Source organism: Coenobita brevimanus, chromosome 79, assembly GCF_032717465.1.
Source record: "Coenobita brevimanus isolate Jiangsu-jjx chromosome 79, ASM3271746v2, whole genome shotgun sequence".
NCBI lineage: Eukaryota > Metazoa > Arthropoda > Malacostraca > Decapoda > Coenobitidae > Coenobita > Coenobita brevimanus.
The window spans coordinates 18513325-18528603 of NC_137032.1; the positions used below are offsets into that span (position 1 = coordinate 18513325).

Here is a 15279-nt window from a genome sequence, read left to right on the forward strand (position 1 = left end):
CTTCTACGAGTATAACCCCGTTGCTAAATAAATTTCTTGCGTATTTCATTTTCGCTTCTCTCATAAAATAACATTTCAAGACAGAATCAAAGAAGCCAAGGTCTTCAATAAAGAGAAGCCTTCCTTAACCCCTCTCATTACAGGAGTGGTATCATGAACTGAATAAAATCGTCAATTTATCAGCAGGAAAAAAAAAAAAAATGTGCTCTTTACATTATCTCACTCTTTCTCTCTCTCTCTCTCTCTCTCTCTCTCTCTCACACACACACACACACACACACACACACACACACACACACACATGCATTTATTAGTTTATTTAATCATTCTTTTATTTTATTAATTTTTTTATCTTTAATTATTTACGTCTATAGAACAATTTTTTGGGTAATTCCAGAGCATCTCATTTACCTTTGAGGAAACTTTTCTACCTTTAGGGATTTAGATATAGTCATAATTAATCTGTTCATTACAAGAGTGGTGTACTATACTGAATGGAATAATTTGACATTAGTCAGCACAAAATTAGAAACGCCCTGGAGATGAGGGGGAGAAACAGATGATTTGGTGGTCTGAGTTCCAGGTGGTAGAAACTTCGTGGCTCCTCTTTGGCAGATATTTTTACTTAATTTTCACCTATTTTCACTCTTGCACGCTAATAAGCAAACTGGGTCAATACTACGAACATATTAATCTCATGAAAGAGAATATGAAACCACGTTACAAAATTTCCAAAACACAGAATACGACCTGATGTAACACCATCCAGTATGAGTCTGCCACCACATCATGTAGAGAGCAATGAAGGTAAAATATTATCCATATTTATGAAAGTGTGATTGTCTGTGTGTTTATCTGCTATGGAAATTAAGACAGAAATGTCTAGAGGATTCCAAAGAAAATTAACATGGGTAACTTATTACTGGGAATTTCTTGGTGTAGTTTAAAATTGTAAAGGTAGCGCCTCTAATGACCATAATTAGAATTAAGAAGAATGGATCAGCATGGTTCAAACATGGTGGCCATTTTTTTTTTCTGAGTTCTACGCCGTGTCCCCTTTTGTTGATAAGGGCTAAGGCGTTGCCCCTGGGTAGAGGACTTAGGTTTTCCAGCGTGTAGCACTTTATGACCGGATGCCCTTCCTGATGTCTACCAGTGACCCTTAGGTGGACTTGAACCTTCGACCTTTGGTTAGAGCACTCTAAACTACTGAGTCACGGCTCCTACAACCAGCTAGGTGACAGGAGAGCGCAACCTCTCCCGGCGTGTCAGCTTACCCGGGGAGGGGCGCTAACTCACGACTCTTCGGTCCAGAGTCAGGCGCTCTACCACTGAGCCAACATGCCCCAGTGGGGTTTTTAACATCCTTCTAAAATCATGTCAACATTACATTACAACGGGCTGGCTGGATGAGCTGATGGATGGGGTGGGTCGACTGGGTTGTTGAGCAGAGTAGGTAGGTGGGAAGGGTTGGTCGGGGAGTGAGTGGGTAGTTGGAAAATAGGTCCAGAGGGATTAGTTCATGGTAGAAATAGCTCAGTGGGGTCTGTATCCCTAGGGAAATGGGTCCAAGAAGGAACATAGGCCCATTGCGTAAAATGGAATCCCAGGGATTGTCTCCTACAAGGGGTGGTCCCCAGGGTCCCAGACAATGGCGGTAATGATAATGATAATGATAATTTCATTCATTCATTGCCAGACGCCACGTATCCCAAACGGGGTGGCCAAGGGCTTAGAGTTAATTGTTTTACAGGGAGGGGCACTAATCCTCCACCAACCCCACTTGACACATAGGGAGAACGTTATGCCAACAGCATCTGGTGTTCCCAGGCGGTCACCCATCCAAGTACTAACCAGACCCAACGTTGCTTAACTTCGCTGATCGGACGGGAAGCGGTGTACTCTTCCAGATATTTTATCCATCTGTCTTTCAGGATTCTCTCACACAATTTTGCGACCATGCTGGTTAGAGACACTGGTCTATAATTCAGGGGTTCTTCCCTGTTTCCTCCCTAGTAAATTGGTACCACTTTTGCCCTCTTCCATTCTTGTGGCACTTTCCCCTCTTCCAGTGAGCACACGGTTAAACTGTGAATTTTATCCGCCAGTTGTTCTCTGCATTCCTTCAGTACCCAATTAGAAATTCCATCAGGTCCTGGGGCTTTCCTTACATCTTGAGTTTCCAGTAATTTATACACTTTCTGTACCTCCACTTGTATATCTTTTATCACCGGAACATTTCTAATCACTCCCTCCCCTTCCACAGGCTCCTTTTCTTTAGTGAAAACTGACTGGAAACGTTTGTTCATTATTTCTGCTTGCATTGCCGCATCCTTAAAGACCTCTCCTTCTACTTTCAGTTTGGTGATTCCTTCCTTTTGTTTCAGTTTGTCATTAACAAATCTATAAAACAGTTTGGGTTCATCCTTGCATTTGTCTATTATACCTTTTTCAAAATTCCTTTCTTCTTCTCTACGTATTCTTGTGTATTCATTTCTTGTTCTTTTATATTCTTCCTTTGTTCTGTTGTTACCTCTCTCCAATTGTTCCACGCCTTATCTCTCTCTTTTTGTGCTATCATACACCTTCTATTAAACCACTCTTTTTTCCTGTTTTCTTTCCCTCTTTCTCTTGATACAAATTTTTCCACTCCCAGATTACAGAGGTCTAGAAAGATATTGATAATGAAAATTTTTATTTGGTCCATAGGATAAAGTTACAGAAAATTCGTACTATACAAGATATGACCTAGCTCTTTGATGAAAAATTTCATCTTATAAGAGCCAGTGAATATTTTATATGTATCAGTGCTTTCCATCATAGCTTTTTTCCCCTGTACAGCCGTTACCCGTGCTAGTATTGCATAAATCACGTTCATTCTTACACACTGCTGTATTTTCATACACGAATATTAAACCTCTCCTGGTCACGCCAACTCTTATGTAAATATTTTGTCTAACACCCCAATAGAATGCCTGAGAAGTCTGAGTGTTAATACTGTCCCTATTAATTCATTCACGGTCGTGTCAATTTTCTTGTTATATTTTGATTATCTATTCGAGGATTTTAGTTACTTAGAGGTTATTCATGGCAGACTGACACTGTTAAACAAGTTACTGTATTCTTAATGTTGTTTTCACATGAACTATATAATGAACAAGTAATATGATATAGACGATTAAATGTGGGCTGTAGTCACTCGCGGTTCTTTCTGACTTGCGGTAGAAATACATTCTATATTGATTCCTTCAACCCGAGGACGTAGTTTGGTCTTCATTGTCTCTGCTGCCAGGCTAGTTTAGTAAAATTAATTACAGCCGCAATGTGCAAGAGTTACATCTAACTCAGACAACGAAGAAATTCTGTCTTAAGCTGAAAACGGTTATCTCAGTAGAGTAAAAAATACAATATAAAATAGGAGACTGGTTGAGGGAGTTAAACACTATTTGCAAACTAAGGAAGGAAAAACTGAAAGGGATATTATTAGTAAACGCTACATCAAAAGGTTCTCTGGGAGATGCTAGACATTTTAGTACCTTGGAAAGAAAGGTACCAACTGAGAGAGAGAGAGAGAGAGAGAGAGAGAGAGAGAGAGAGGCGAACCGGCACAGCCCACTAAGATAATAAACAGCCTCCGCACACACATTGAGCGAGAACAAACTTCCCCACATAGTCCTTCCCTCGCCAGGTCTGTGTGCCAGAGTGGTCATACAGTGGAGAGACGCATTTCATTCACACACACACACACACACACACACACACACACACACAGATACACACACACACACACACACACACACACACACAGATACACACACACACACACACACACACACACACACACACACACACACACATATATATATATATATATATATATATATATATATATATATATATATATATATATATATATATATATATATCATCCGAACCTCCTTTCCCACCCTAGGGCAGGGTGAGGAGTAGCAGTGTCCAGACAGCACAAACTTGCCCCATCCAAATAGGCCACGCTTCCATTCACTCATCATTCAAGCCCCAGGAATCCTGGCTCTACTGGATACGCCAAAAACATACACCACATTCTGCAGCTTCACACAAACGAGAGAGAGAGAGAGAGAGAGAGAGAGAGAGAGAGAGAGAGAGATTAGGGTGGTTCAAAATAGCAAAAAGTTTTAAATTTGTATGTGATGGTATTTTTTCCCATTCTTTGGTCTAATAGAAAGTGACATTATTTTTAATAAAATTAAATTTCTTCCTGGGGTTCCTCATCTAGCTCAAAAATTGTGATTTTTTTTTTATGCGAGGAAGAAGGAACCAAAGGCCATGAGCCCGCAATAACAGTTCCCTCCAAGAAAAAAACAAAGTACAATACAGAGCCAAATTCAAGATCCGATCATTTCGAGATGCCTGGACACACTGCGTTTGAAATAGTGGAGATCATAGGCAGCAGGAAATACAGACAGAGGGAGACAGTTCCAGAGTTGACCTGTTGCATAAATGAAAGACTGGGAGTAACGGTTAACTCTTCCATTAGAGAGTTGGACTGAAAAGGGATGAGAGTTTGCTGCTAGACGGGTGCTACGCGCCCGTCGTAGAGGTGGAGGAATGCATGCAGACAGTTCAGAGGAGCAGTGACCATTAGAGTAGCGATAGAAAAGAGATAAAGATGCAACAGTGCGGCAAAGAGACAGAGGTTGAGGGGAGTCAGTAAGAGGAGAAGAGTTAATGAGACGAAAAGCCTTTGACTCCACCCTATTGAGAAGAGCTGTAATGGGGAGCCTCCCCACACGTGAGAGTTGTACTCCACACAGGGGTGGATAAAACCCGTGTATAGAGTCAACAATTGTGCAGGGGTAAAGAAAGAACGGAGTCGGCTTAGCACACCCAATCTCTTGGAAGCAGATTTTACAAGAGATGTAATATGATCTTTCCAAGATAAGTCCCGAGTAAATGAAACCCCAAGCATGTTCAAGGATGATGCTAATTGTTTTGTGATTTTAGCTTACTGTGTTAATTTTTATTCAAACCCCTTCAACCTGCATCTCATTTTGTTCGTCTTGATGATAAAATGAGGAGTAAAGGAGTAGAAAGCACATATTTTCTACCTAGACAGTGTCTAGGTACAGTGGAGCACAGACGAGCAATCCTCATTTCTGGAGGTCCCAACTACATAGAAGGGAAGCTACTAGCAGTGGCAGAGCTCGAAGATGGGACTGGTAGATCCCACGCAAATGCGATAATGGATGTCCTGAACAATTCAGAAGTAGGTGATGCTGTTGTAGGACTTTGCTACGACACTACTGCCAGCAACACAGGACGAATTCAAGGTGCAGTAGGTAGACTTGAGAGGATGCTGGGGAAAATGCTGCTACGACTAGAATGCAGGCACCAAGTCCTTTATATAGTGATGGGTGCGGTTTCAAAAAGACTTTTTGGAAGGACTACAAGTCCATTTGAATCAAAGTTCGAAGAACTGAAAAAGAGTTGGTCGACAATAGATAAGGAGAAATACACAATACTTCCGGTCAAACGATGAGTGGTTAATTGACATCCGAGGTGAAGTTATCGCTTACAGTACTTTCAAGAGCTGAACCAAAACAAGAAATGCTTTTTGCAGGATGGTTATTGGGAGGTAGGAGAACTGACACTGACAGTACTCTGAGTCACCGACATTTTAGAAGCCAAGTTCCACCGTCCGGGTGCCTACCACCATGCACACTGGATGTCCACGTTGATATATTATACCAAAATGTATTTGTTTGGCTACCAACTCAACCTTGATCAGGAACTGAAAGCGTCTCTGAAAAGGATGGTACAATTTACCAGTATAGTGTATGTGCAGCCCTGGCTCAGAGCTCCAGTTGCTGCAGAATTATATCATCCAGTGTACATGATGGCAGGCACCCGGACGGCGGAACTTGGCTTCTGAAATGTCGGTGACTCTGAATACTGTCAGTGTCAGGGTGTTCGGGTCCAATCCAAAACAAGCACAGTTTTTCCAGTGGAAGCATGAAGGGTCATTTCGGCCAAAAAAAGAAAAAAAAGCACAAGTCCACAGCAGGGTGAAATGCACTCGTATGTTGATTTTTTTTCGACTTCCGTGACGCTCCAGAATACGCTCCAGAAGGTCAGGCTGTGTCGTTTTTGTGACGCAGTTCGGCGGAAGAGACCAGACCTTTGGAAAGCGGCAAGTTGGAAGCTGCACCATGACAATAGCCCTGTCCATTCTTAACTGATTCAGGAGTTCCAGCTAAGCACAACGTCCCACAGGTCTGGCAGACTCCCTGCTCACCAGACATGGCTCTGTGCAACTTTTGGGTATTCCCCAAGCTCAAATCTTGGCTGAAGGGTTCCCGATTTGAGACGGAAAAAGAGATCATGGCCAACTGACGAAGCACCTGCAGGAGATACCGAAAAACCGACTTTGGAAAATGTTTCAGGCAGTGGAAAGAACGCTGGATTACATGTCAAGTCAGAGGGGACCTACTTTGAGAGAGATTAGTGCCCTAGGTCAGCAGGTTAGCTATTTATTTTTTCTAAAAGCCAAAGGTCAGATACTTTCTGAACAGACCTCGTACAGCAAAGAAAGAGTGTTGCAGATGTTGTGAGGGCACTGAGAAAAAAGTGAGAGGGGTAAGTAAAGTCTTTTGCTTAACGGTATATTTGAACCTTGTTGGAAAGAGAGAAGGCTGTAACTATACGAGTGGAAATAAGTTATCTGAGAAAAATGTGTGGGGTTACTTGGAAAAACAGACCTGCAAATGAGGAAGTTTGGGAAAGCTGTGGTTTAATACTTAAATGAAGGGCGTAACTTTGCTCAGCCACAATCAAGACCACACTGACCAGGCCTACACAGTGCATTTTTACCGCTTGAAAAGCATTGCATAAAAAAAAAAAAAATCAAGATACCTCTAAAATTCTCTTCAGTGTTCAAGCTGACTACCATGCGTCAGAATTCTGTATATATTCATGTGAATCACAATTGACTGTTAAATATAATATAATGGTTGATGCTTACAAAACAAGATCAATTTGGTATTGCAAATCTCCGCTTCATCTTCAGCAAATATCTACGGCACACTAAGGATGTAACGGCGGCACATGAATGTGCCGTGGCAGGCAGTTTGGGAATCATTGCTCAAGAGCTTGAGTTCAAGCTTTGGAGAACTGAAGGTTAAAGGTCAAGATCTCTCTGCAAGATCAACCAACGCAATTTTTCATGCGATACACACTAAACCTTAAAGGTTTCAGGCGTAAACAAGGATTAAGAGATCAGATTTTAAAAACGATCAATCAAAGGTCAAGGATTTAGGAAAATGTCAGAGGTCAAGGTCTATGGACAGTTCAACTCAGTTTTGACCTGATTTAAACCAAAGTTGGTTGAAGGGTTAAGGGATACGCAAGAAAGAAGTAAAGCGATTTTGAATGTGCTATGTTGAAGATCAAGGCCGCAAGGCAACGTCAAATATTCATGCACTGGACCAATTAGTCTGCCTGTCTTTAGAACAATTAGTTTGTCTGCTTCTTCCTCTCTCTCTCTCTCTCTCTCTCTCTCTCTCTCTCTCTCTCTCTCTCACACACACACACACACAAATATATATATATATATATATATATATATCTATATATATATGTATATATATATATATATATATATATATATATATATATATATATATATATACAGTATTTGTGTGTGTGTGTGTGTGTGTGTAGTGCAGCCAAAACTGGAAAAAGAATTTTGATTAATCATGTTGATTGGTATTTTCTGAAAAGGTGATTTGGTCCAAAAAGCCTTGTACACACCGAGATACAAAGTCTAGAGACAGTCGAGCGACTATGTATCTCGACTGCTGCGAAACAATCCAGATACAGACGGGCGACAGTCCAGAGACACACTGGAGACAAGGCAACTTTGTCTCTGGATTGTCTAGAGACTGTTGCCAGACGGTCGCTAAACATTTCTGTTACTTTCTCGCTGGACTGTTGCTAGATAATCGAGAGACAGTCCAACGACTTTGCAGCGCGTCCCTGATTGAACCATCCACCTCGTGAATTTTGAAATATCAGTTTACAACCAAAATTTTTCATATTAAACTCAAGAAGTGATATTCCAGTTACAGGCAAAATGTACATGCGAGGATATACATATATGGAAGAATATATATATATATATATATATATATATATATATATATATATATATATATATATATATATATATATATATATATATATATATATATATATATATATATTTACGGAACAGAGAGAGATAATGGACACTTTAAGTGAGAATACTAAAAATCACTACTGTCCCGCAAAGTTCCAGGTTCAAAACAAAAGACTTAGGTAAAATTACAAGTTAAAGTTTAATGCTCAAACTAACAACTAAACATTCAGGACTCATAAGGATAATGTAATGGCAAAACAGGTTACATAATTATATGGTTAACTGCAATAGCCTCTATTAACATGAATTTAGCAAGAGCAAATTTATCTAAGTCAGCCCTGATAAATGAGAAAACCGGATAATGCTCAGTTAAAGCAAGATATATAATTACAGATACAAAATATTATTAATACTGGCTGACATGAAAACTCTACATGAATCACAAAAACCTCACCAGGCCTACGAATTAACGGCTTATGCTATATAGTACAAGAAACAATGTAATAGCACTTATACTCAAATTATACAGCAGCTAGATGGTTGGAGACTTCCTGAGCACTCACAAAGATAATACACTATACAGGGGAGGACAGAGATGTGAACAAAATGAGGAGTAGATCTAAGTGGCAATTAATGCAGAGACTGAGCTCATTATATAGGGGCCGACAGGGCCTGATACAACTTGTAAGAAGGACGCGCAAATGAAGCCATAGGGGACAAAGAGTTGACACTCCTGGTCTGAACAACAGAAAGAACGACTTACTCTACTATAAGGGAGGAGAAGGGGCGAGTGAGGTAGAACACGTAAGCCTGGTCACTATGGAAGCCACGAGGCGAATCGTGATCAAACATGCAGCATACTGTACGTTAGAATTATACAAAGGATGATGAAATCATGGGCTATGTAACAATATATATATATATATATATATATATATATATATATATATATATATATATATATATATATATATATATATATATATATATATATATATATATATATATATATATATATATATATATATATATATATGTGTGTGTGTGTGTGTGTGTGTGTGTGTGTGTGTGTGTGTACCGTATATACCGGTATATATATTTCATTTCATTCATTCATCACCCAATCCTACATTGCCCCATGAGGAGCGTAGGAGCTCGGGGCTAGGCAAGTTGGTCCTGATATTTAAGATTAGAGTGACCAGCCTCACTCATCCCTGAGTGGCATTATGTGAGCAATAAACCCCAACAATCCCTTGGATATAAACCTTCACCGGCTCAATCCGATTGGAGCGCCGTAATTACCCACTAAACCATCAGGTGCCAAAATTTGGTTATATGGTTACCACCCAGCGTAGAAAGTGGTTTCCTGGTGTACAGGAAACCATTTGTCTTGTCACTCAGTGTAGAGTCATCCACAGGCAGAAGGAAGAGGAAAGAATGAAGGAAGGAAAGACAGAAGAGGGAGTGTAAAGTCACCCGTAGGCAGAAGGACGACGAAAGAATGAAGGAAACACAGAAGAGGATGGAAGGAAAGAAAAATGGAGGAGAGGAAAGGGCAGACACCCGAGAGCAGCACTACATCGATTCAGTGGATGGTGAGCGCCCGCACCTACGTATGTATATATGTGTGTGTGTGTGTGTGTGTGTGTGTGTGTGTGTGTTCTTACCTAATTGCTCTTACCTAATTGTATCTTTACAGGAATGAGTCAAGCTCGTACTGTCCCGTGTCTTAAACCATATTTATCGTACATATCCTTAAATTTGTGAATTGTTTTGGCACACACTATTTCATTCGGTAGTGCATTCCATTGATCAATTGCTCTGTTTGGGAAACTGAATTTCCTTACGTCTTTATCGCCTCTCTTCTTATGCAGTTTTTTGCAGTGTCCTCTTGCTGATGCTTCTCCATATGTTAAATAATCATTTATGTCTATTTTCTCCTTTCCTGATATGCATTTATATAGCATTATCATGTCACCTCTTTTCCTTCTCTCCTGTAGTGTTGGTAGATTCAGTTTATTTAGTCTTTCTTCGTAGCTTAGGTCCCTTAAGCTTGGTATCCATCTTGTAGCGGCCCTTTGAACTTTTTCAATCTTGTCTATGTGCTTTTTGAGATGAGGACTCCAGACTACTGATGCATATTCCAGGGTTGGTCTAATGAATGATGTTATTATCCTTCTTAGCATGTCTTCATTTATCCATGTGAATGCTATTCTCATATTTGCAAGCAGTGTATACATGTTCCGTACCTTCTCGCTGATGTGCTCAGCCGGAGATAGTCTGTTATTGATAATCACACCTAGGTCTTTCTCTCTTTCTGATGTGTATAGGGTTTTATTTCCTAACTTATAATCCCAATCAGGTCTTTTTCCACTTTTACCAAACTTGATTACATGACACTTGTCCACATTGAAATCCATTTGCCATGTACTACTGCATTCATGAAGTTTATTTAATTCTTCTTGTAGCTCTTTACAAGAGTCTGTGTTAGTAACTCTCCTTTGTATTTTTGCATCATCTGCAAGCATATTCAGATAGCTCTCATTTCCAGTGTTACTGTTTATATCATTTATATACACTAAAAACGTGATTGGTGCCAGCACTGAACCCTGTGGTACTCCACTAGTCACTTCTTTCCATGATGAGTAGTTTCCTCTTAGTACTGTCCTCATTTCTCTTTTTATGAGAAAGTCTTGCATCCAACAAAACAGTTTGCCTCGAATTCCTCCTTGATGGTACAGTTTTCATAAAAGTCTTTGGTGTGGTACTGTGTCAAAAGCTTTCTTGAAATCTAAATAGATACTGTCCACCCATCCTTCCCTTTCCTGTATTGTGTTTGTTACTCTGTCATAGTAGCTCAACAGATTAGTAACACATGATTTTCCTTTTCTGAAACCAAACTGTCTTTCTGTTATCATACTGTGTTCTTCTAGATGATTTACCCAAGCTTTTCTTATAAGTTTTTCTAATACCTTGCTTACAACACTGGTCAGTGATACTGGTCGGTAGTTGAGTGGATTTTGTCTATTTCCTTTCTTGAATAAGGGGACAATATTTGCTTTTTTCCAAATATCAGGTAGTTTACTTTGACTCAAGGATTTCTTGAAAATTAAAAATAATGGTTTACATAACTCCTTTGCACATTCTCGTAATACCCAACATGAAATTTCATCAGGACCACTTGCTTTTCCTCTGTCTAATCTACTTAACTCCTCCTGTATTACTTTTTCTGCTATTTGTATATCTGGTAGTATGTGTGGACATGCGTGTTCCACATAGTCCCTCTCAAAATTTTTTTCTTTTGTAAAAACTAATTAGAAATTCTTATTTAGTGCTTCACAAATATCTTTCTCTTGTGTATAAGTGATTCCCTCGTCCGTAATGGATTGTATTATATCTTTTACTTTAGTTTTGTTTCTGATATAGCTGTAAAACAGCTTTGGTTGATCACTACTTTTATTTATTATATCCTCCTCAAACAGTTTTTGGGCTTCCCTCCTTATTCTTGTATAGTCGTTTCTTGCCTGTTTGTAATTATTATACGCCCTTTCACTATTGTGTCTTCTGTATCTATTCCACATCAAATCTCTTCTGTCTTTTGATTTTTTACATTCTGTATTGAACCATTTCTGTATTTTCTTATCTGCTTCTTTGTGCTGTGGGATGTACTTCTGGACTCCTATTTCATAAAATTCACAGTTTTTTTTTTATATACAGCATTTAAATCTTGTCCTCTAAGCTCATTTTCCCAATCAACTTCTAAGAAATACTTCTTTAGGTCTTGATAATTTCCCTTTTTATAGTTTAGGCTCTTTTTGTAACTATCATTGCTGTTTACTATGTTATATGCTATCCTGAAGTTATAATTTAGTACTGCATGATCGCTTTTGCCGAGTGGAGGGTGATATATTAAACTGTCAATATCATTTTCTTGCCTTGTTAATATTAGATCTAGCACTGAAGGTACATCAAGTCCTCTTTTTCTGGTGGTTTCCCTCACATGTTGCGTTAAGAAAATCTCTTGTACGAGATCCAGGAGCTTTTGGTCCCAACAGCTTTCCTGGCTATTTATATATAGAGTATTCCAATTTATATTTGTATTGAAGTCCCCAGTTAGTATAACTCTTTCCAATTTCTCTTCCATTTTATATAGCAATGATCTTACACTCTGAATTGTACTCTCTGCCAGGTCCTCATATTCGTCTCTTTCCCATGTGTTTGATCTGGGTGGCATGTACAAATTGGCTACAATTACTTTCCCTTCAGATGTGTCGATCTCTACTGCAATAAGTTCTACTTGTGATGGTATATCTAGTTTTATTTCCTTGACTTTTAGATTTTTCTTAGTTAATATTATAATTCCTCCTCCTTTTTTTAAATATCTGTCTCTTCTCCATATATTGTATTCCTCTAAGTTTAGTATATCATTTGATATCCTTGGTATTAATTTTGTTTCAGTTAGGCATTTTATTTGTGGTTCATTTTCTCTGACATAATCATTCATCTCTAGTAATTTAGATACCATTCCATCCACATTTGAGTACATCAACTTTATCATCTTGTTTATATACTTGTCATGACATGGTTCTACTACCTTCCTCCTTTTTCTTCCATCCTGTTTGTGTACCACTTTCGTACCTGCAATCCTATTACTTTGTAAAAAAAATTTCTTCTTCTCCTCTTCTGATCTTCCCTCATTTTTTGTTTTTGCTTCCTCCCTTTTTTCTTTCAGTAATTCCAGTTCCTCTTGTGTTAGGCAGCTTTTTATCCATACGTTTTTGAACTCTTTTTCCTTAAGATTCTTTGCATTTTTTAGTATCTCTTCCACAGTGTTTACACTCTGGATAGTCACCTTTAGAGGTCTTGTCTTGCTTTTCTCGTATTTCCCTAACCTTTTGTGTTCCTCTATGTCTTTACTACAGATTTCCTCTGATACTTCTTTCAGTAAGCTCATTACATTTGCCATCTCCTTTTTGTCTCTTGTGATCTTGTTTTTAACTTCATCCTCTTCTATACCAGTGATTACTATTGATTTGTTTATCTCTACTGAATCTCTGACTAACTTTGGATTGTTTTGGATTATTCTTTTCACCTCCTTTTTAATGCTTTTTTCCTCCACCCTTGTTTCTAAGTCTTTCTTTACTTTCACCATTTCAGCATACGTGGTTTCTACATCATTTTTGTAGCTTTATACAGCTTCATTTACTTGTGTTATCTTCTCCTCAATATCACTGCTCTGGTCAATAAGACTGCTAACTTGCCTAATTGTCTCTGTGTCATTTTTGAACTCTTCCATAACACTCTCGTGATTGACTACTGTACTTGCCATTTCACTCACTTTCTTCCTAAGTGTACTCAATTCCACGGTTAGTTCACTGATGGTTGTGTCTTTCTTATTGGCCTCCCTTTCTAGTTTTTCTATTTCTTCCTTTTGCAAGTGCATCTGCTTCTTTATTTCATCAATTTCATTTTTGAAAGCCATTTCTAGTTTGTTTACACGTTCAACCAGTCTATTGTGGGTCCCTACTTCAACCAGTTCTTGGTAGAAATCATCATTTTGCTTTTTACCTTTATCCCTTTTCTTTTCCAAATTTGTTTTACTGAAGTATGTAACCATTTTGCAATACTTAAAGTGCAAAGCATATACTTACAATCTCCGTCTTGTTGTAGTCTAAACAAACCTCAGAGATGACTCAGCGTATTCTTTCGTCTTGGTTCTATTTCCTGTTTTTACAAGTCTTGTTTAAACTTATTATTTTTTTCCTTTTTATAATGAACAATCATTTAGTCTAACCTGGTACTGAGCTTGACTCACACAAAGATACTATTTAGGTAATGCCACTGGCCGTGATGATTTGGTACTGAGCGCCGGTGTCACACGTCCGCCTAGATTGAATCCCTGTGTGTGTGTGTGTGTGTGTGTGTGTGTGTGTGTGTGTGTGTGTGTGTGTGTGTGTGTGTGTGTGAATAATTACCAAAACCAACAGTGAAATCACTAAACCTAAGAACTGTCGTGACTGAACCATATACAGTACGTGCCCATAATTTTTCAACGATGTATGTAAAACGTGTAAATATATCATAATTATTATTAGGACAGACCCGTATACATACAGTATAATCTTTCAACAATGATGACATGATGTATAACTTTTGTGTAAAATTAGAGTATATAAATATACTCTGTAATTATTTAGGATTGAACCATATACATATAATTATTCAATGTATGTACAACTGTAATGCATACATAATGTTAAAATATGTGAATACTGACGCCTCATAGCAGGAGTCGTGCGAGTCGTGCATTTTTTAATGCGAACTTTAAAAAAAAGGGGGGGAAAAAAACCTCCGTCATCCGTTGCCAAATCCCTCCGCACCGAGCAACTTGTATCTTGTCTCCCATATATAGTGGGAGACAAGATACAGCCGAAATCTTGTCTCTGGACTGTCGCGCGACTGTCCAGCGACAGATTTAGATTTTCCTGAGACAGTCGCGCAAGTCTAGTGACATTGTCGCGCGACTTTTCCTGGATAAAGTATCTTGGTGTGTACGTGACCCAGAGACAGTGTCTAGCGACTGTTGCGAGACAAATTTAGATTTTCCTGAGACAGATGCGAGACAGTCCAGAGTCAATGTTGCGCGACTTTGTATCTTGGTGTGTACGAGGCTTAACGATTGTTCCCATTGGTGTTACAATGCGAGCACGTGGAGGAGGAGGCAAAACATTTCCGTGGAGCTTCATACGTCTTTGCAGAGAGAGAGAGAGAGAGACGTTATTCATCGACACTCCGATGTCTATTACTTCATCGATGCTATGAGGAGACGATTTTATTCAATAGAAAAAGGTGATAACTTGGGGTGAGGTGATGGTGGTAGTAGCTGTGGTGGTGAAGGTAGTTGTAATGATGATGATGGTGATGGTGGTATCTGTGGTAGTGATCGTGGTACTCATGGCAGCTGTAATGATGGTGGTGGTGGTGGAGGTAGGTGTTCAGAAAACGATCTCATTTGGGCAAACCAAAGAGAAGAGTAGTTTAGAGACGGATCTAATTTCGAGAAGTGGTGAGCTCTTCTGTGTGTGTGTGTGTGTGTGTGTGTG

The 15279-nt window shown here is 39.0% G+C and overlaps 1 pseudogene; it reads right to left on the reverse strand.

Moving 5' to 3' along the window:
* Positions 1-1805: 1805 nt before the first annotated feature.
* On the reverse strand, positions 1806-1927 carry LOC145409169 (5S ribosomal RNA; annotated as a pseudogene).
* Between the last annotated feature and the right edge of the window lie 13352 nt (positions 1928-15279).